The 21694-nt window shown below is 40.6% G+C and overlaps 2 long non-coding RNA genes across 3 annotated transcripts in view; one reads left to right on the top strand and one right to left on the bottom strand.

Moving 5' to 3' along the window:
* Positions 1 to 3949, bottom strand: part of LOC104001854 (uncharacterized) — a 159679-nt gene extending 155730 nt beyond the window's left edge. For both annotated transcript variants that reach the window (XR_010150502.1, XR_010150503.1), the window contains exon 1: positions 3655 to 3949. This is a non-coding gene — a long non-coding RNA (uncharacterized LOC104001854). The remainder of the gene's footprint in view (positions 1 to 3654) is intronic.
* LOC107967921 (uncharacterized) lies at positions 3886 to 6368 on the top strand. Its single transcript, XR_001708747.2, has 3 exons — positions 3886 to 4411; positions 5125 to 5238; positions 5866 to 6368. It is a non-coding gene; the product is annotated as an uncharacterized LOC107967921 (long non-coding RNA).
* The last annotated feature ends 15326 nt before the right edge of the window (positions 6369 to 21694 follow it).

Here is a 21694-nt window from a genome sequence, read left to right as displayed (position 1 = left end):
GAGGATTCATGCCCTTGACTCTGAAATGAACCTCATGACTGCCCCAAAGAGTTCATTGTCTACGAGGAAAATTCCGAAGTTGCAGGAAAATATTTCCATCTTACCCACATCTCATTTCCACATCCACCTCTTGGATGATGATTGAAATTTTATGACTATGGCTTCTGCCCTGGGCTTTACATTGTCCTCCACTGAGATGCAGATAGTATTAGAAAGTTAACACCTTTAGACTTATCAGTTAGTTTCATCCTCATGTACTGTTAAGTTATCTGCCCTTTCCTGAGAGCTGCTTCTGCAAGAGGCAGTGACAGGAAGATTCTAAGAGAGGGTGAGGCCAGGTGCCTACGAGGAAAGCAGCAGCAGAAAGGGAGAGCTAAGGACACAGAAGGCAAGCCAACCTCTTCTCAATTTTACCTAAGGCTTCAGCAGGGAAAACTGTATGAATACAATTGCAAATGGAACATCTTTCTAAAGTACATAAGCCCAGAGCTGCTTCAGGTCATGTTACAATTGGAGTCTGGACCTCTGTCCACTGTACTTGTTTTTCTAGTCCCCAAGACATCACAGAGTTCTAGGGCTTCTTGGACCCTAAGGGTCCAGGAAAGATGCTTTGAAAACCACTGGCCTATTGGAAGTTGTTCTTGTGAAAGAGATTTTCTTATCTATAAGAACCATTTCTTTTAAATCTATAATCAAGGATTTATTATTTCAGAGGTTAATTTCTGGATGGGTGGTTGGGAGATAAATTAGAAAAGAAAGATATTGTTGTTTTTCAGCCAGATTCTTTGTGCTATTAAGATCTTGATTTTCAAATAAGATGGAGCTAGCATAAGCCAAGAGGCCAAGGGAGTCTCACAGCTCCATAGACAGAGGCACTGCTTGAGAGCTGTACAAACCCAGACATTCCGTTCTCTCCATCTCCTGTTGCTGCTTCTTTCTTGCTGCAGGTGGGTTTATTCTGTTCTAAGCCCATTTGAAGGAAATGGTCTCAATACTAATTCCCAATTTATATCTTCTCTATTCATGAAACTAGCCAAACCAATTCCAAATCTAGAAAGTACATTCCTCAGCCCAGTTGAGCTGATTATTCCCATCATTCTGATTATTCCAATTATTCCCGTCAGAATAATCTGTGTGTCAACTGTGCCATGGTTAGGACAAGTTTCAGAAAAGGAGACAAAACACTAGACAACCTCACAATAGTTGTCCAGCACTCTCTTCCTGGAAACCCATGCCCCTGATTTAGCAGCAATGAGCAGATTCTCCCTATAACCTCCCAACTCTGTATTCAGTGATGTCATATTAGTAGCCTGAAATCAGCCAGGAGGGGAGTATTTATATCATGAAAACTGGCAAATGCTACACATCAGGGCTTTTTTTTTTTTCAGACAGCCAATTTACCAGCACACCACTGTCAGATAAGTCCCCTATAATTTGTGATTGGAGACAGCCACATTAACATCCACCCACACACTGTGAAGTACTGCAGATAACCTTGGTGTCCATTTCTTCATAAATATGTTCCTCTAGAAGGAACCCAGTAAATATGCTCACCCAAGTATTTTTATGTGTTTAAGAAAATAGTCAGACTTGTGCATCACCGTGGTCAAGTGACCACATCCCTGAGCATTTACAGTAGTATTTCAAGCATCTCAAGCATTGTCCACTATCTTCATTACAAGGTTAGAAACAGGTTAGAAGGATCTTAAAAATTATCCCCTTTCATAGTAAAAATTAAAAACAACAGCAAGTAGAGAAATCCAGGACAGAAGGTGTGAAGAAATAGTAGAAGTTACAGAAGCACTTGCTGGTATACAGTAGGAGCTCAACAAATATTTGGGAATGTATGAAGAAAAGAAATGAAGTAGAAAGAGGAAAGGAAGTATGGGGGTGGGAAGGAGGGAGGACAGAACATAAACCAAATAAGACGACAACCAACAAACCACCCCCCACTAAGATAATAAGCAAAATACATTAAATAATAAGTATAAAAGCATTCATTCACTCAACAAATGATATCAAGTGCCAAACATATGGCAGGGACTTGGCATAAAAAAGTCTATAAGTCATGGTCCCTGCCTCAAGCACTGTACAGTTTTGTAGAGGAGAGATTCAAGTAAATTGACATTTCAATATTAGCAAGTGCTATGATTAACTACCCCATGCTGATCATAAAAAGGCTGGAGATCATAAAAAGGCTTCTAATCCAAACTTGGAAGTCCCAAAAGGTCACATCCGCCAAAAAAGAAACATCTAAACCAAGACCTGAAGAACAAATAAAAGCTCCTTGAGTGAACAGGGTGGGGCAAAGGGCATTTCAGGTGGAGGGGAAAGTATACAAAAAGGGTTTGGTGTTGAGTGGAAATAGGCAATGATGGATTTAACAAGTTCTGACTGGCTCAGGATAGTATCTAAAAGAGAAAGCTGGAGTAAATCAAGCCAGGCTATGAAGGTCTCACAAAGCCTTCTCAGAATTGGCACTTTGAGGGCAAAGGAGAACCATCAAAGACTTGAAAGAAGATATCACTTTAGAGAAATCAGGGAGTCCTGTTCATTTTATCTCCTGAATCACTCTCAGACTGGTCTAGCCCTCTCCATCATCACAACTCTCTCTCTCAACTGGATTGACATGACATCTCCAGCTGGCCTCCTTGCCTCCACTCAGTCCTGCCTCTACACTATTTTTCACATGGAAGGCAGGGAGAACAACTGGGGAGATTATTGCAACAATCCTGTTGAGAGACTGCTTTGGTGAAGAAGAGAGGTGGTCCAATCTGAGAGCCATTCAAGAGATCGAATAAGCAGGGCTCAGTGAGTAACAGGACTTGGGGCAAAGGAGTCAGGTTTCCAGGTTTCTGACTTGGGCAGCTGGGTGGATAGTGGTGCTCTTTACTTTAAAAAGAAATAAAGAAACATTAGGTTTACCAGGTGGTATGGTTTGGATATTCATCTCCTCCCAATCTCACGTTGAAATGTGATCCCCACTGTTAGAGATGGGCCTAGTGGGAGGTGTTTGGGTTATGGAAGTGGATCCCTCATGAATGACTTGGTGCCCTCCTCCCAGTAATGAGTGAGCTTTCGCAGTTAATTCACATGAGATCTGGTTGTTTAAAGGAGCCTGGAACTTCCCCTTTCCTCTCTTGCTCCCTCTTACCATGTGACACGCTGCTCACCCTTCACTTTCCATCTTGATTGTGAGATTCCTGAGACCTCACCAGAAGCTGAGCAGATGCTAGTACCATGCTTCTTGTACAGCCTACAGAACTGTAAGCCAAATAAACCTCTTCTCTTTATAAATTGCCCAGCCTCAGATACCCCTGTATAGCAATTCAAAGTAGACTAACACAGTGGGATAGATCAGGAGTTTTTGTCCTTGAGGTGCTGTGGGACATCCCGGTAAAGATATATATTCAAAAAGATATATATTCATATGTGTAAAGATTAAAGATATATTGAGATATATAAAGATAGATATAAAAGATTAAATATATATATTAAAGATTATATATAAGTTATTAGTTATCAACAGTTTATTCAAAAAAGAGGTCACCATGATTTATAATTTTTATATGTTGGGTTTCAAGGTGGTTAGTAAAAAACATTGCTTTTCCCCAATCAAATGAGGCATGGGCATAAACAGAAGTAAAATATTACCTTTGATGATTGAAACATATCATGTTTGGGAGACACAGGTTGCAAATGTTTCATTCCTGATTTAGAGAGATGGCCCAGTGATCCCTGCCACCTGGTATTCATGTCCTTGTGGAGCCCTGTTCCATGCTGTATATGGCTGACTCATAGGACTGATAGGATACTGTGAAAATGACAAATGTGACTTCTGAGGCTAGGTCACAAAAGACATTATGACTTGTCTTGCTCTCTCATGGATCTCTCTCTCTCTCTCTCTGGGAGAAGCCAGCTGCCAGGTCATGAGGTTACCCAAGCAGCCCTGTGGAGGCACTCCTATGGGGAGGAACTGAGGCCTCCTGCCAACAGCCACGTGACTGAGCCACCTTGGAAACAGATCATCCAGCCCTCAAGCCCCCAGATGACTGAAGCCCCAACCCCCTTGACTATACCCACATGAGAAAGCCTGAGCAGAACCATCCCTCTAAACTGCTTCTAAATTCTCAACCCACAAAAACTGTGAGATAGTAAATGTGTGTGGTTTTAAGCCACTAAGTTTTGGGGGCAATTTGTTACACAGCAACAGATAAGTAATACAGAAACTTACCTGCCAGGTCACAGCACATATACTGGAGAGCTGTAGGCCTCCCCACTGGGGCCCTCCCCCTATAAAACTTGAGGCAGTTGTTCTCAGACTCCCACAGGCAACAGAATCATCTGCCAGGCTTATTAAAATACAGATTACTGGTCCCGACCCAAGAGTTTCTGATTCGACAGATCTGAGGTAAAATCAGAAAATGTGGAATTCTGGAGTGAGTTCCAGGGGTTTGGGGGCTGATGAAATGTTGTGGCCATGAGAGGGCACTAACACACAGCAAGCTTTATCTGGGTGACACTGAGAAGTCCGCTCCTGGCGGAAGTTTCTCAGAGCATGAGACCATTCCGAAGAGAAAGAGGACAAGGGAACTCCCGAGAGAGAGGAAATCAGAGGGGAGAACTACAATTACTAAGTGGTACCCTCAGCAGCCCAGCAGAGTCTCTGGGTCAATGAGCTCCCAAGGGTAGCAGAGCTAGGAGTCTTGGTATAGATGCAGGATTTCTCCTGTCAATGGCTAGCAGATGTCAGGTGCAGTTTCACAGGGTAGGCAAAACAAAAAGTATCTAAATGGCTAAGAACCTACTTATCTGGGCTATGTTTAAAACAAGTGGGTGTGTAAACATTGAGTTGGGCACTGCTGGGCTTTTGAGCTCACTGCTCCCAGCCTCCTGTGAGGGAGTAAATAATAGGCCCAATATACAAAGGCCATCTTTGGCATTTATGTAACAAATTCTCACGTCTCCAGGTGCTGGTACTGTTGGGCCAAGAACACATTTTGAGAAGACTGGCCTAGAGGAACCAATAATGTGGGTTTCTTATGGGCAGGATGGCACTGGAGAAGAGGGTGAGGCTCAGTGTCTTCTCCCAAATTTTCATATCAAATAAAACCTCTTTCCCAGGAGAGAAGTAACAAGAGAGGCAGAGGGAAATGATTCTAACAGAAGTTCTAGCCACATGGAAGGAAGCATTAGCAGTGAGGAATAACTGTTCTCTCCCTAAACATACCACCCAAGGTAATGATTCTACATCCTAAGAAAACGTATTTTTTCACAGGGGCATTTTTTTTCCATTGTTTAGAAGAAGGAACTCCAATGAGGACCATCTGGTTTTCTATAAACAGAAACCAGTTTCATTATTCTGACAAACAACAGTACTTTGCCTGTGGGTGGTAAAAGCTGTTTATATATCCTTACCTTAATTAAGTCATCTCTGACTAAAAATGATTATCTCACAAGTGTTCTCAACAGACTTCCTTCAAAGAATTCCAAGAAATACATCTATTTTTAGTGTTATAATAGGTATGTAAATTGAGATCTAATACTGAATCTGTTTCCTTTAATTCCATTTTGAGTTGCTTTTATTTCTCCTTTATAACATTCATGTTCCCATAATTATCCATTCCTTCAATCATTATTTATTTAGTCTTAATGAGTGTGTTCTGTGCATTAAGAAGAGCCCTAGGTGCTTTGAGATGATAGAAGTTAAAGCCAGAGCTAAGACTAAAAAACAAAAACAAAACGAAACAATTTTTTTTAAAATTATGAGAACTTATATGAAGAAAACTTGGTTACTGGGAGCTTTTGGTATACTCTATTGATTTCAGCTATTTTATTTTCCTTTCCCCCTCCATTCACATTTAGGGAAACTAATACTAAATTAGCATGAAGAGCATACGCCTGTGATCTCAGCTATTCGGGATGCAGAGGCAGGAGGATCACATGAGCTCAGAAGCTCAAGCCCAGCCTGGGCAACGTAGAAAGACACAGACTAAAAAAGAAAAAAAGGGAAGAAAAAAACAGAAGGGAAGAAAAAAAAAGAAGGAAAAAATTAGCATGAACAATTCAAGGGAGACAAGACAACTGAGCCACCTTCCTAGCCAAGAAAAACCCCAGCTTGCAATTTACTGAATAGAAGTGTGCCACTTGACAGAGTAGTTTTAATGACACTGAACCTTTTGTGAGTCTTGCACTTCTCTTGGCTGAAATCTTCAAACTGGCTCAAAGAAGCTCCAGTCTCTTCATTCTGTAAGTGTTGATACCATTTGCATAACTACCTGTCATTATCCCCTACCAGGTGCCTCCTTTCCAACCTTGAACGTTTCTTCTTGATTCATTATAATTAAAGAGCTAATGTAGCCATTCGAGTTCACATTGTCAATGACCATGTAATCATCTTCCCTAGTGGCCAGAATTCCTTTCTTTTTATGAGGTTACAATTAAATTCCCTCCAGCCATAAGGTCAAAAGAATCTGGAACAGTTAGCCTTCCCAGTGACTAATTTCACACCTGTGACTCTGACACATATAAAATAAGACATCTTAAATGGAAGGTGTCAATTTAAGAAATAATATACATTTGACTACACCTGAACTGAAGTCAATTAGACGTAAAAATTAAAGGCGGTGGATTCTTTTCCTGTTACTGGAAGTGATGCTTGACATTCTACTTATCAATGTAAGACATCTGTGTCCCTTAGAAATGTTAAGGTAATTTGTAAGTTGGAAAAGAATTAAAATGGCCCAAAGCCTCCGGGAGATTAAGATAACGTGTTCATGTCTGTTCTGTGTAAAAACTTGTCTATCACTTTATTTTTTTTCCCTTCTCAGGATTTAAGTTTTTCTAAAATAGATTTTGTTATTTTTCTGCTATTGAGGCTTCTAATATTTTGTTAAGAATTACATGTATTATTTTGTTAATAATCAATATGCACAACTCAATACCAGGAGCAGATTTAGCCTCTTGACTTCCAAGATGTAACATTGACCAGTGGAGCCGCCTTTTATTTCTGTCATCTTGAAATGCACTGTGGACCTTCCCCTTCACCTACAGCTTTTAGTGATTCTCAATTTCACAAGTCACACACCACCACCCCCAACTCCTTATGCCTTTATCCTCCTTTCTCCTCTAAGAATTGCTTTGAGCCGGGCGTGGTGGCTCACGCCTGTAATCCCAGCACTTTGGGAGGCCAAAGTGGGTGGATCACGAGGTTAGGAGTTCGAGAACAGACTGAACCACATGGTGAAACCCCATCTCTACTAAAAATACAAAAATTAGCCAGGCGTGGTGGCGGTCACCTGTAATCCCAGCTACTCAGGAGGCTGAGGCAGGAGAATTGCTTGAACCTGGGAGGCAGAGGTTGCAGTGAGCAGAGATCGTGCCACTGCACTCCAGCCTGGGTGACAGAGCAAGACTCCATGTCAAAAAAAAAAAAACAATGTTACTCATCTGAAATCATTTTCAACAAGTCCTACTGGGCACATGCGTTTTGTCTTCCCCTGGGATTTTCCTGGCATTGAGCCTCTCAAAGACCCAAAAACACTGAATACTAATAATGGAAAAGGAACATATAACATATCTGATGAAATTTGTACATTACAATAAACTGGAATAATGTGCAAAGACTTCAGAATGACAGAAGATAAATTCTAAATGGCAGGCATATGAGTTCAAATAATAAAATAACACCCAAATTACAAGCATATGAATTAACATATATTAGGGAATAATCACACACTGAAAAAGAGAAAATAGAATGAGAACTGCACAAATTAGATAAAATTTTAAAATATGAAAGGGTAACCATCAGGCTACTTTTAAATTCCAGACACCCAGAAAGAAGTTTTGAAAGGGCTCCATGATCCAAACAAAATACATTGTTAGGGTCCTGGGTAGAAAGAGGTGCTCCTGAATGGGAGTCTGGATAGAATTTACACCTAGGTGAGGTTTAAAAAAAATTAAAATACTAGTTGATTTGTATGCAAACAAGGGAGAGGACCGGAGAGCTTTTTAGGGATTCTGGGGAAAGCCAAAACTCCCTATGCGAACTGTTAGCCCAACATAGAAGAAACTGTACAAACCTGCGAACCACAACATGAGCAAGAGAAAGCATTAGGAAAATATGAAGAAATTAGAAGGGATGACTATTTATGGTCTAGACAGGATTCTTATCAAGCCAGAAAGCTTGACTTTGAATAAAACACCGAAAAAGACTCAGATATCAGAAAGACAAAGAGAAACAGAAAGAAACATTTACTGATTGACTTAAGGGATCAACAGCAGCAGAAGAGAGGGTTACCATCTTCCTTTTGCTCCCTTCCTCCTTTCTCTCATACCTCTGTTTGAGAAGGACCCTACCCTTCTTACATAACATGGGTTGGGGCCATGTACAAAGACAAAAAGGAGGGCTAGCACCACTCAGCGTGTTGTGGGTGAAAGACCACGAGCTTTGGGTTAGCCCAAAGCAGAAGCACAGCTCTTCTCTTACTAGGTATGTGATCTAAGGCACATCACTCAACTGCTCCTACAAGATTAAGATATGGTTTATCTCTATATAGGTGATTCATTAAAGTTCTGTAATTATTACACATTAGAATAAGAAGGAATGAAACTCCTGTTCATTATGTTTGAGTTGTTACATTTTGGATTGTTACAGTAAATTAGAGAGTATTTTGGAGTGGTTAACATAACCTGGTCATAAGAATATTTTAATTCTTAGATGTGTCCTGTAAGATAGAGTAATTGAAGCAATAATAAAGTCCTTGTCTCTGAGTGCGTCTTAGGAGAGACTGATGACAGCAAAACCATTGGTCAGAAGTGATACCCTGCTCTGATGAACAGAAGCTGAGCTGAGGATACATGATGTGTAGACCTGGCCTCAGGTAGGAGTACATGCTGAGAGGGTGCCTTGAGTCCCAACCTGATCTCTAGGACTTCCCCTTGGCCAGAACAAGCTGTTGAAAATGGGGAGTTCAAGGTGGTCAATTAGCTGACATGGCGGGGAGCCACATCCATCCTGGGGAAAGACACAAACTGACAGTTTCTTGCCTTGGATCACAGGCAGAACAGGTAGGTGGGATTGGTGAAAAGGAAGAAGCCAGGAGTGGGAGAGCCATGCCGCTTTTTTATTTGCTTCTTTTTCCCATTCAAATCCTAACCAGGATCAACCCTGCTTAGCTTCTGAGATCAGACAAGATCAGACACATCCAGGATGGTATGGTTACAGACTTGTACTTTTTTTCTTTCTCAGTAAGTGCGTGGTTCTCAGAGTGCCCAAATCTATCAAAACATATGGATGAGAATTTATAATAGGCTGCTTTAACTCTTTGCTCCTCCTCCTGATGTTGGTGCTACAGCTCTTTCTTTGAAAGATAATCATAGCCATCAAGCACATTCTGTAGAGAGAGCAGTGTGGGAAGCTAGAATGAGCAAGAGTTGTTGGGATGCAGAGCTCTCTCATCATAGAGAAGTGCTGGAGTTAGCCAATAATCCAGGGTTGACCAGCTGTCCAGATTGGATGGCACATTAGACAATGGCCAGCTTGGTCTTCAGCATCCCTATGCCAATCTCTTTAGTTATAAACAGCACTTCCCCATTTAGTTTGTAGCTCAGGTAAGTCTTAATTCTATGGGGTTTCACATGATCCCTGTCCTCTGATAGCCAGCGTGACTAACTTCCCATTTGCCCAAGACTTTCCTATTCTAGCACTGGGTCCTGAGAAACCTCTCAGTCTCAGGCAAACTGGGATAGTTGTTCATACTCTACAACATAGTGTCTTCAAGGACCTCTCCTTAGACAGAATCCTGGTGACATGGGATCCCTGGGACCTCACATGTTGGGACCTGAGAGCAGATTTGACTCCTTTGGCCACTGAACAGTCACCATTCACATCCTTGCCTCTTTGTTAAGGCAGCAAAGCCTGGAATGCAACAAGCATTGCCTCATAAGAGGTTTGCTAAGCTGGTGAAGACATGCTGTTTCTCCTCCTGGGATCTGGTTTTGAATAGGATTATGGAACAAAACGAGAAGATGGGGAAATAATTTGTCTAGATACAGTTAATTAGACAGCCATACCAATTTAATTTCACAATAAAACGGATATCTTCTGCAACTGAAAGACAAGTGGTGAGGCAAAGCATCTGTTTAACAGTAAACAGAGCTGTAAGTCTGCCTTTGGAGTCTAAGTCAAAAAGCAGCCACCTAGTCAGAGTGTAATTCATTAAACTGGTCAGATTCCATTACTGTGAACTTCCACCAACATAGAAACAAGAAGAATATTAGCTAAGCCTTTTAATCACTTGGGTGTACAGAGATTTTCAACATGAAAGCAGTCGTTGCTATGGGATCCAATTGGTCCCAATTATGCCACACACACAAGTGATGCTAATACATTGTTGATTTGTTTCTGGATGCCAAGACAGTGATGTCATGATTGAAGGTTCTTTACCTGGTTGGTGTATTTGTGTAAGAAATTAAAATGAAATTAGTGGAGAAAATAGGCGAACAACCCATATAAATAAATATTCAAGAATATCAAAAGCTCTGGACTCAACTTTGTGTTACTTGCCTAGAATCATGTTTATCAGAGATAAGCTTTAGTCAACACAAGATTAATTTAGACCTGATATCACAAACTAGCAGCTCACAAGACAAAGAGGCCCAGTTTGTGGTTGTTTCATTTTTAATTCAATTAGAGTTAAACATGGCAGATCAAACACATGTTTATCTTCTCTCTCTCCTGAAATGTCACTAAATAGTAAAGTAATAAAACTAGTATGCACTCCCAATGATGAAGAGAGTGGGAAGAGAGGCGGCAGAGTGTAAGAGATGCAAACAAAATTTTGGAAGACAGAGTGAATTAAGAAGTGGTGACTAATTTAGCAAAGAAAAAGGTGAAATTTAAATACCTTCAGAGGGCAATAATAACAAGAAGCTGTGCAATCTACCCTTTGGAGCTAAAGTGTTATAACTCAGAAGTAACAGATTTCAGAGTATACTTGCGGTCCAAATACCAGGATGGGTATAAAAGCCTTTTCAAGGGGCAGTTGGACTCTCAAGTCCCTGTTCCCAGTCTGTGTGGTTAGGCAATTCCCCTTATGCTCACCTCCAGGGAGACCAGATGTTTACTCTTTTGAGGGACTGAACCTGAGCCACTCCAGACTCAGAGACATCTCATACAGTAGAGGACTGAGGCAGGAGGCCTAATTGGAAGTCTACATACAGAACTACTGAGAAGCCCAGTGACCCCTTCTGCTCCCCAGCCCCTAGAGCACCAAAAGCCAGACTCATACGGCTAGGATATCTTTTCTGAAAACTGAAACTATCCCACAGAAGAAACTAATTATATTGATATTTGAGCACTCCAAAGAAAACACAGTTACTGCCCAATAACCCCACAGCAAACCCACTCTTGCACACAGAGCTTGCAAACAGCTGTTTAGCACCTCCCTCTGTGTATTATTAGACAGCCAAGAAGCACCAGGTTATTTGATAAATCCTTCAACATGCAAGAGACCAAACCCCCCAAAAAATGCATATAAAAGACATTCAAAACTCTAAAACACAATTTCAAGGAAAGGAACAGAAGAAAACTTTAAAGAAACAGAAGAGAAATTGCTGTAAAAATAGAAATTCAGAGATCAAAGAAGAGATCGGAAGTTCAAAATGTGAGAAGTTATTTTTAAATCTATAGAAGAGATGGAAAATAAAGCCAGGAAATCTCCCAGAAAGCAGAACAAAAATATACAGAGATAGGGAACAGGTGAGAAATAAGAAAATCAGCAACTCGGTCAAGAAGATTCCACATACAACCAATAGACGTTCCAGAGAATAAAGTGAAAGAGAGGGAGGGAGGGAGAGAAATTACTCTCAAGGTATATAGACAATTTTTCTATTCAAGACTCTTTAAATGAAGGCCCCAAGTGCCCAACACAATAAATGAAAAAGTTCCAAGTCCCAGACATTTCATCATGAACTTTCAGAACATCCAGAATAAAGAGCCTTTAGAGATGAGAAGCTAAAACTACTTAAAGGATAAGTAATCAGAATCATTTTGGAGTTCTAATGACAATATTGGGTGCTAAAATCCAGGGGAGAAATGCCTTCAAAATTCTGAGTGAAAATTATTTTTCACACTCAAGTTCTTTACCAAGCGAAACTATTAAATAAGTGTGAAAGCAGGAATTTTCAAACATGCAAAGACAAAAATTTTACCTTCCACACACTGTTCAGAAGCTAGTGGCAGCTGTACCGCTGCACAGCAAATGGGGAGACCTGACACAGAAGGAAATGGCACACAGGTCAGAGAGGCTTAACCCAGGATGATTCCAGGGGCAACTCTGGGAGGACACGGTACAACGAACTTGTTGAAAATGATCCATGTTAGGGAGGAGGATTCAGGAGTGGGAGGGAATGGTTAAGACATTTCTCCATTTGATTATAAATTTTCTGTGCTCTCATTTTTAGCCAGTATGTGTTGCTTCGATTTTTAAAATATCATTTTTAAAATGTTTAATTGATTGCAATGTCTGAAAATTAGGAGATATTCCACATATATGGTTTGTATTAGTCTAGGTGGGCTATTTTGAGGCACAAATGACCAAAAAAACTCTCAACTTTTTTTAAAATGTATTTCTTACGCTATTTGTCCATCGTCTGCTGAAAAGGCCTCTGCTTATTATCAAATCACTAAAGAAAACTATCAGAGGTTCTCTCCTAAAATCTGTTCCCATGATTTGAAAGGAAGGAAAGGAGAGCATAGAGCGCCATGCACTGCTTCTTAAAGCTTCTGTATGGAGCTGGGCCCCATGGCTCATGCCTGTAATTGCAGCACTTTGGGAGACTGAGGTGGGCGGATCATCTGAGGTCAAGAGTTTGAGACCAGCCTGGCCAACATGGTGAAACCCTGTCTCTATTAAAAATACAAAAATTAGCCAGGCATGGTGGCAGGTGCCTGTAATCCCAGCTACTCAGGAGGCTGAGGCAGTAGAATTGCTTGAACCCGAGAGACGGAGGTTGCAGTGAGACGAGATCGTGCCACTGCACTCCAGCCTGGGCAACAGAGCCAGACTCTGAGTTCATCAGAGTAGGATTATGTAATGCATTTACAGGAGGGGGCATCCACTGGGCCCATGTTTATTTTTAGCAGAAATCTTCAAGAGATAAGTAGCAATTAGACCATTAAATACATATGCATACTTCAATTTGCTAAAATCTTCACCCTAATAACATCTCCCTAACACCACACCAAATGTTAGTTGCCATTCATTATGGCACTTGCAATTTTTTGTAGCATAGTATTTTTAATGGTAGCAATAAAAATAACATGAAATATTTCTCTATACACGTAGAAGAAAAAGAAAAATAGAATGAGAAATAAGTGTCTCAAGATAAATGGAATGAATCTTGTATTATAGAAGTCAAGAATACTCCTGTGTATTTAGTCTGCCAACAAAGCATTGGTTTTACCTCATTTGCTTTATTTTGCTTTTGTGATTTGAATTGTGTTCCCCCAAAATATGTGGAGTCCTTATCCACGGTAACTCAATAAGTGACCTTATTTGGAAATAGTGTTCTTTTAAATGTAATTAGTTAAGATGAGATTGTACTGGAGTAGGGTGGGTCTTTGATCGAGAAAATGCCATGGAGGGCGTGGAGGCAGAGATTGGATTTTTGCCACCTCCAGCCAATGTATGCCTGGGGCTGTGAGAAGCTGAAAGTTTCCTCCCTTACAGGCTTCGGAGAAAGCATGTTCTTGCCAACAACTTGATTTCAGACTTCTAGCTTCCAGATCTGTGAGGGAATACATTTCTCTTGTGTAAAGCCACTCAGATTGTTGTGCTTTGTTACAGCATCTTACTGATATGCTTCCTAATCCCTATGGGATCAAAGCCTCTTACTCCTAATATGGAGCATTTCTGAACAGAGCTGGGCGAGAACACTACAAAACTCCTTACTCCCAGCACTTTGGGAGCCCAAGGTGGGCGGATCACCTGAGATCAGGAGTTTGAGACTAGCCTGGCCAACATGGTGAAACCCCGTTTCTACTAAAAATACAAAAATTAGCAGGGCATGAGGCGGGTGCCTGTAATCCCAGCTACTCAGGAGGCTGAGGCAGGAGAATCGCTAGAACTGGGGAGGCAGAGGTTGCAGTGAGCAGAAATCACACCATTGCACTCCAGCCTGGGCAACAGAGTGAGACTCCATCTCAAAAAAAAAAAGAAAGAAAAGAAAACCTCTTTACTCAAGTTCTACATTTGTCTCTTTGAGTGAAGACTTTCTTCATTACATTACATAAGTAATGTTGATACAGCAGACTGCAAAAATCACTCTGATCCTGATGTCAGTTGGCAAGTCATGAACAATTCATTACCAGTTAGCTCAGGAGGGCATAAGACTGCAGTCATTCTAGGTCACCAAATGCTACACAAACCACACTCCCATTAGGGAACTGGATTCTCCAAAGAGGGGCATGTGAGCACCACATTTCACAAAGACAAAGCAACCTCAGAGTTGAGTTCTGAGCAGCCAGGAGGGAGCAGATTCCAGGTAAGCCAGCTAGGGTTAAAATCCAAACAGAAGGGCATGAACAAAAAGATCATTCCAGAAAGAATGGATGGGAGTGTGGTCTCAGTCTCAGAACGAAGAAGTAAATCCACATAAAGAACACAGTGGATGTTGACAATTTATTCCATGACAGAGATCTGCTGCCCTCTGCAGGGATAGACCTGCTAGGTCTCCGCTGAGAGTAATGGGCTTTACCACCCCCAGCAATTGTTTGGGGAGCCCTAGACGGCGTATCCACAGGTGGTCTGTTGGCACCTGGTGCCTCCCCTCGGTGCTGCCTCTGAGAAAGGTCACAGCACAGTGATATGAGCAGATCTGAGTCAAGCACCTAAACCATGGAGATGCTGTATTGTCAAGAGGAAGAAATAGCATATTTTGTCCATAAATGCCATGTGGTTCAGGAAGATGATGCTTTAATTGCCTGTTGATAGTCTAGCCTGGCTTTTTATCTTCAATTTAGGGCTTAATGCCTTTTCATTTGTGTCATGTCAAAACTGTCCTCATCACATTGCTTGTGATGCTTTCTCTATTTTTCACAGATCACATACTTTTTCATTAGGATATTACAACTTGCGTCTTTATTTTCCATCATGTTCAATCAGTTATAAGCCTCTGAAATCATTTCTTTCTCCTAGATATACAAAGGCACATCAAGATAAAAGGGCTAATTGTGACTTTCATCTTGTGCTTCTTCCCTGTTCTTTTTAGTAAAACGGCCAAAGAACATCATTTGTTGGTCATATATATAATAAGCACTAATTTTCACACTTCATAGTTATTGATCTAAATAGCAAACCATAGGAGAATCATTAAAAAAAACTATACACTTGCCACATGATGGAAGATTGGGAATGAATAAGCATGATGCTCAAAAATAATTTTTCATATCCTGGGGAAAGACAATATAAGTAATCAGTATACAAAATACAGATATCGTATTGTAATAATATATGTTAAAATCTGATGTTTCTTTTTCTTGTTCCTCCCTTCTGTGCCTTTCAAAGTTCCAATTATTAGCACGTGTATAAAATTTTTAAATATTTTTACAGTAAAAAATAATTATCAGAAAAAGATAAACTTATTTTTAAAATTTTGGAAGATTAATGATATTCACATTACTCATTTTTGCAATACTACTTTGGAAGACTTTATACATTCTAAATCATTGAATAAAATTTCACATTTAAAAAGAATAAAATTTAGACCAGGTGTGGTCGCTCACGCCTGGAATCCCAGCATTTTGGGAAAGTTGAGGTGGGCAGATCACTTGAGGTCAGGAGCTTGAGATCAGTCTGGCCAACTTGGTGAAACCCCATCTCTACTAAAAATACAAAAATTAGCCGGGCATGGTGGTGGGTTCCTATAGTCCCTGCTACTCAGGAGGCTGAGGCTGAAGAATCACATGAACTGGGGAGGCAGATGTTGCAGTGAGCCAAGATCATGCCATTGTACTCCAGCCTGGGCAACAGAGAGAGACTCTGTCTCAAAAAAAAAAAAAAATTAAAAATAAATGTTTACATTTATACATAGGCCAAAGTGTTCACACCTGTTATGTGGCCCTCAAGAAAGTACACCAAGAATAATGCTGGAACTTGACAGCTGAGTCTGCAAACTGTTTCTTAAAGGATGAGAGAGTAAACAGTTAAGGCTCTGAAGGCCACACATTCTCTGTCAAAAGTATTCAACCCTGCCGTTGTAGCACCAAAACAGCCATGAACAATACGTAAACACGTGGACATGGCTGTGTTCCAGTAAAACTTTATTTATGAAAACAGGTGGTAGTTTGCCACTCTCTGCTTTAGAGCAGTGCTCATATTTTAATGTGCACATGAATTACACAGATTTTGCTAGAAAGCAGACTCTGATTCGGTAAATGTGCACTGTAGCCTGAGATTCTGCATTTCTAGCAAGCTCCCGGGTGATGCTATTGCTACTGGTCTGAGGACAACACTTTGAGTAGCAAGGTAGAGCATTGATTTTATTAGCCACATAATATTTAGATTAGAGACTCATGGAATAGACCTCACCAGGAGATAAAAATATATTACGTTAATCCACAACACATATGCATTATGATAATATGACTTTTGCTTAATGGTTGTTTACTTTATTCCTGTTTTATTGGAACGAATTAAGGATATTAAGTGGGAGATAGATGGCTTTAAATATTTAAAAATAGTTTACTCAAGAAAAATAATTAGGCTGACTTTTACATAGAAAAAAGTTATTTGCTTATTCATTACCAAAGCATTTATTTGTTGTCTCTAGACACTAGGTTGCCAATTGCTTGGAATACAGGGATAAAGGGAGCACAGTATCTGACTTCAAGAAGCACAAAAATCAGGCAGTAGAGACAATCACACAAATAGATCATTACTTTTATTAAAAGAAATTGATGGGCCCCAAATTAGTTTTGTCTGGAAGCATTCAAATCTTTCCACAAAGATTTTAGATTGTAGAGAGAGATGGTATTCCCCTGTGCTAAAAATCCAGCCACTTACCAAACTGTCTCACGGACACATCCAACTTCTAACAAGTCATAATGGCTCCTTTTGCAAATATCTCCTCAAAACTTTCTACCTCAAGGGCATGTGTTGATTGTACCCCAGATTTCCCCAGGATTCATCACTTGCAGTAATCATGAGGTCACATTACTAGAAATAATTAAAGTTTTGACATCTCTACTTGGATGACCAATAGACATCCCGAAGTCAATATGGCCAAACCCAACTCCTGAGCCCCATAAATCTGCACCACTTCCACTTTCCTTTTTTTTTTTTTTTTTTTTTTCGAGACGAAGTCTCGCTCTGTTGCCGAGGCTGGAGTGCAGTGGCACAATCTTGCCTCGCTGCAACCTCTGTCTCCCAGGTTCAAACGCTTCTTGTGCCTCAGCCTCCCCAGGAGTTGAGATTACAGGCACCCGCCACCACACCTGGCTAATTTTTTTTTGTATTTTTTGTAGAGAGGGGGTTTCACCATGTTGGCCAGGCTAGTTTTGAACTCCTCATCTCAGGTGATCCACTCACCTCAGCCTCCCACAGTGCTGGGATTACAGGCGTGAGACACCATGCCTGGCCCACTTTCCTACTTCTTTGATGGCAACTCCATCTTTCCTGTTGCTCAAGTCAGTTATCCCTAATGCCACCTTCTCTCTAACACAACAAATGCTGTTGGCTTTACTTGCAGAATATATCCAGATTCTAACCACGTCTTAACATTACTACCATCTGGCCCAAGCTTTCACCTACATTACTGCAATATTTCTTTAGTAGACTTCTCAGATTCTACACTATCCTCAGCAGCCACCCAAGAGATCCTTTTAAAGTTAAATGTGATCATGTCATTTCCTACTCAAAACCCCACAGTCTTTCTCCATTTGACTCAGTACAAGGCCCTTTGTGATCTGGCCTCAGATCATTTTTCTAAACTCATGTCCTACTACTTGCTCCCCCGCTTAGTCCCCGCCAGCCACACTGGCCTCCTTCGGGTTACTAGGATATGCCAAGCACATTCCCACTTTAGGACCATTGCTGTAGCTATACCTTCTGCCTAGGGCACACTTTCTTTAGCCACCTGCTTAGCTAATTCCCTTACCTACTTCAATTCTTTGTTCAGACAGCATCATATGTATATATGTAGCATACATCACTCCTAGCATGCTAGAATACATATATCTATATATACACACATATATATGTATACATATAATTTCAACTTTCATTTATTTATTTTTTGAGATGGAGTTTTGCTCTTGTTGCCCAGGCTGGAGTGCAATGGCGCCATCTCGACTCACTGCAACCTCCACCTCGCAGGTTCAAGCAATTCTTTTGCCTCAGCCTCCCGAGTAGCTGGGATTACAGGCACCCACCTCCATGCTCAGCTAATTTTTGTATTTTTAATAGCTAGGCTGGTCTCGAACTCCTGACCTCAGGTGATTCACCTGCCTCAGCCTCCCAAAGTGCCGGTATTACAGTCGTGAACCACTGCACCCAGCCTAAGCCACTGTGCCCCACCTCAACTATTACTTTAGATTCAGGGGGTATATGCACAGGTTTGTTACCTGGGTACATTGCATGATGCTGAGGTTTAGGGTGTGATTGATTCCTGTCACACAGGTAGTGAGTGTATTACACAATAGTTTTTCAACCCTTGCCCCCTCCCTCCTTCCCCCTCTAGTAGTCCACAGTGTCTATTTTTGCCATGTTAATGTCCATGAGTACCCAATGTTTAACTGCCACGTGTAAGTGGGAAAATACAGTATTTGGTTTTGTTTCAGCATTAATTCACTTAGGATAATGGTCTCCAGCTACATCCATGTTGCTGTAAAGGAAATGATTTTGTTCTTTTTATGACTGCATAGTATCCCATGGTGTATATTGTGCCACATTTTCTTTATCCAATCCACCACTGATGGGCATCTATGTTGATTCCACATCTTTGCTATTCTGAATAGTGCTGCAATGAACATACATGTACATGTGTCTTTTTGGTAGAACAAGAGATCACCTTTTTCATAAGTCCTAGGCAGACTACCTTCTTCCACCCTACACTCCTAATCCATTTATTCAGCTCCTCTTTTTAAAATTTTATAGCATACATGCTATAAACATGCTAGGAAACTTATACAACATATTATTTTATCATCCTGCCCACACAGGCACTTTTTGTAAGCTCTGCAAGTTCAGGAAGTTTTGTTTCATTTGCTGCCATTTCTCCATCTCCAAGAAGAGTGCTTGGCGCAAGTTTGTTAATGATTGAATCAATTCTATTGCCCAATATGGGACCTTCTGCACCCCTTCAAAGTCTTGCCCAGGAGTTTGGGAGAGTCTCCAGCAGTGTCTCCCATAAATTCATGAACAGTCCTTCAGATCTTTGCCTTGCTGTTCATGATGATTCTTGAGGAAACCTCCCACCCACCTCTGCTGCCAGACCCATGATCACTATAACTACTCCCTGCCTGTCCCAAGGAGGAAGGCTCCTGAAGCCCCAAAGCAGCAAAGCTTGCCACGCTTCCTGTAACCCTCACTGAGCTGCACACTGTGTTCTGGAAGCAGCAGAGAGAGTGCTCATCTTTCCAGTTTGTGACCCTGCTTTGTTACTAGGACACCACCACAATAGGCCTGCATACAGAAGCCTCTGAACTACTGGCCCTACAGACTCCTCTGAAAGCCCAGCAATGTCTGAATTCTACCAATAGATGCTACTTAGGGCCAAACAAGGATCCCTCCACCACAAGTTCACATTCTTCACTTCCAAGATCATGCTTCCAAGTTATGCTGATGAATGGAGTGGACCATGCAAATTTGTCACTTTGTCAAGGTGTCTCTCTGGTTATTAAGGGCTACTCTTATAGGCTCAAATTGGTACTGCTGTATCCAAAATGTTTAGGTTAGGTGAAAAAGCATGTATGCAATACACCACGCCTAACCTAAAGTGCACAAGGTACTTGTAGTTCCTTGAAAGACACTAAATGAATAAAGAAAACCTTTCTTGTTATATATTATTCAAAGGCAATTTGAATATACATCTTGTTATACATTATTCAGATGCAATTTTTCACAATAACAAATAAATTCTCTAGACTGCCCAGAGCCAAAGGATATATCAATATTGGATGAAGTTCATTCACAATATTTTATTTAGAAACAATTTAAGAGTCAGAGTCTATTATTTTTATAAATGTAAATTTGATAGCTTTTTTGTTGCATTATATTTAAATTCTCTTTTCTTCAAACTATTCTAACTTCAGTGTTTCTGTTTTCATCAAAGGCAGTTTAAGTGTGTCTGACTGGCTCTGGTAGCAGTGGGGTGTGATGGTAATGCTTTTACTCAATTTTCCTGTCCAAAAAATAAAGTGGTTGAATCACATCATCTCCAATACCTTTTCCAGCAATACATTTTCATGATCCCATGATTTAAGAAGAAACAACCCAATCTTAAGGATTGGAAATGAGTATTAGTGCACATTCAAACTCAAGATCAAGTACTAAATTGCAATTTCAATTGATCTTTAAGAGTTGAAAATAATTACATATGTATGTTTAAAATTACACATATGTATGTTTAAAATTGCCACATATATTACCTGACAATAGTCTTTTGAGGTATGCCAAACTGTTTCCAATTTCATAGATTAATTCATTTGATCGGTCAGTTGGTCATCCTTTTTTGAACACCTACTAGGTGCTGGGTATTATGTTAGGCTCCGAGCATGCAAAGTTACAATGTAGTCTCTACCTTTAAGCATTAGATGAATATGATATAAAATAACGGCAATAAAAATGCAGCAAATATAGAGCAGAATTCCATATAGGGTACAAAACAGATTCAAAGGGAAAAAGTCAATTCTGTCTGGAGGGAGGGGCTAAGAAATTTTTCCCAAAGGAAATGGAGCTTGACCTGACACTGGAAAAAGGAGATGTTCCACAGGTGGATGGCATAATAGGAAAAATGAAGGTATTCTAGGCAAGGGATATATGGCCAGAGATAGTAAAGCATGAGCAAGGGTGGCACCTTTGGGGGATGCAACTACAGCCGACCCTTAAACAACATGGGGGTTAGGGGCACTAATCCCCAGCATAGTCAGAAATTTGCCTATGTGTTTTGACGCTCCAAGAACATAATTACTGGCCAGGTGCAGTGACTCACGCCTGTAATCCTAGCACTTTGGGAGGCCGAGGCAGGCGGATCACTTGAGGTCAGTTTCAAGACCAGCCTGGCCAACATGGTGAAACCCCATCTCTACTAAAAATACAAAAATTAGCCAGGCGTGGTGGTGCATTCCTGCAATCCCAGCTACTCGGGAGGCTGAGGCAGGAGAATCGCTTGAACCTAGAAAGTGGAGGTTGCAGTGAGCCGAGATCACACCATTGCACTCCAGCCTGGGTGAAAGAGTGAGACTCCATGTTAAAAAAAAAAAAAAAAAAAGCTACTAATAACCTACTGTTGACAGGAAGCCTCACTGATAACATAAACAGTTACCTCATACATTTTGTATATGTATAACATACTGTATTCTTACAAAAATAGAGAATAAAATGTTATTTTAAAAATCATAAGAGAAAATATATTTACAATTCGTTGCATTAAAGTGGATCTTAAACGTCTTCATCCCCATCGTCTTCATGTT

This window comes from Pan troglodytes, chromosome 14 (genome assembly GCF_028858775.2).
Source record: "Pan troglodytes isolate AG18354 chromosome 14, NHGRI_mPanTro3-v2.0_pri, whole genome shotgun sequence".
Taxonomy (NCBI): Eukaryota; Metazoa; Chordata; class Mammalia; order Primates; family Hominidae; genus Pan; species Pan troglodytes.
This window is presented reverse-complemented; position numbering and strand designations above follow the sequence as displayed.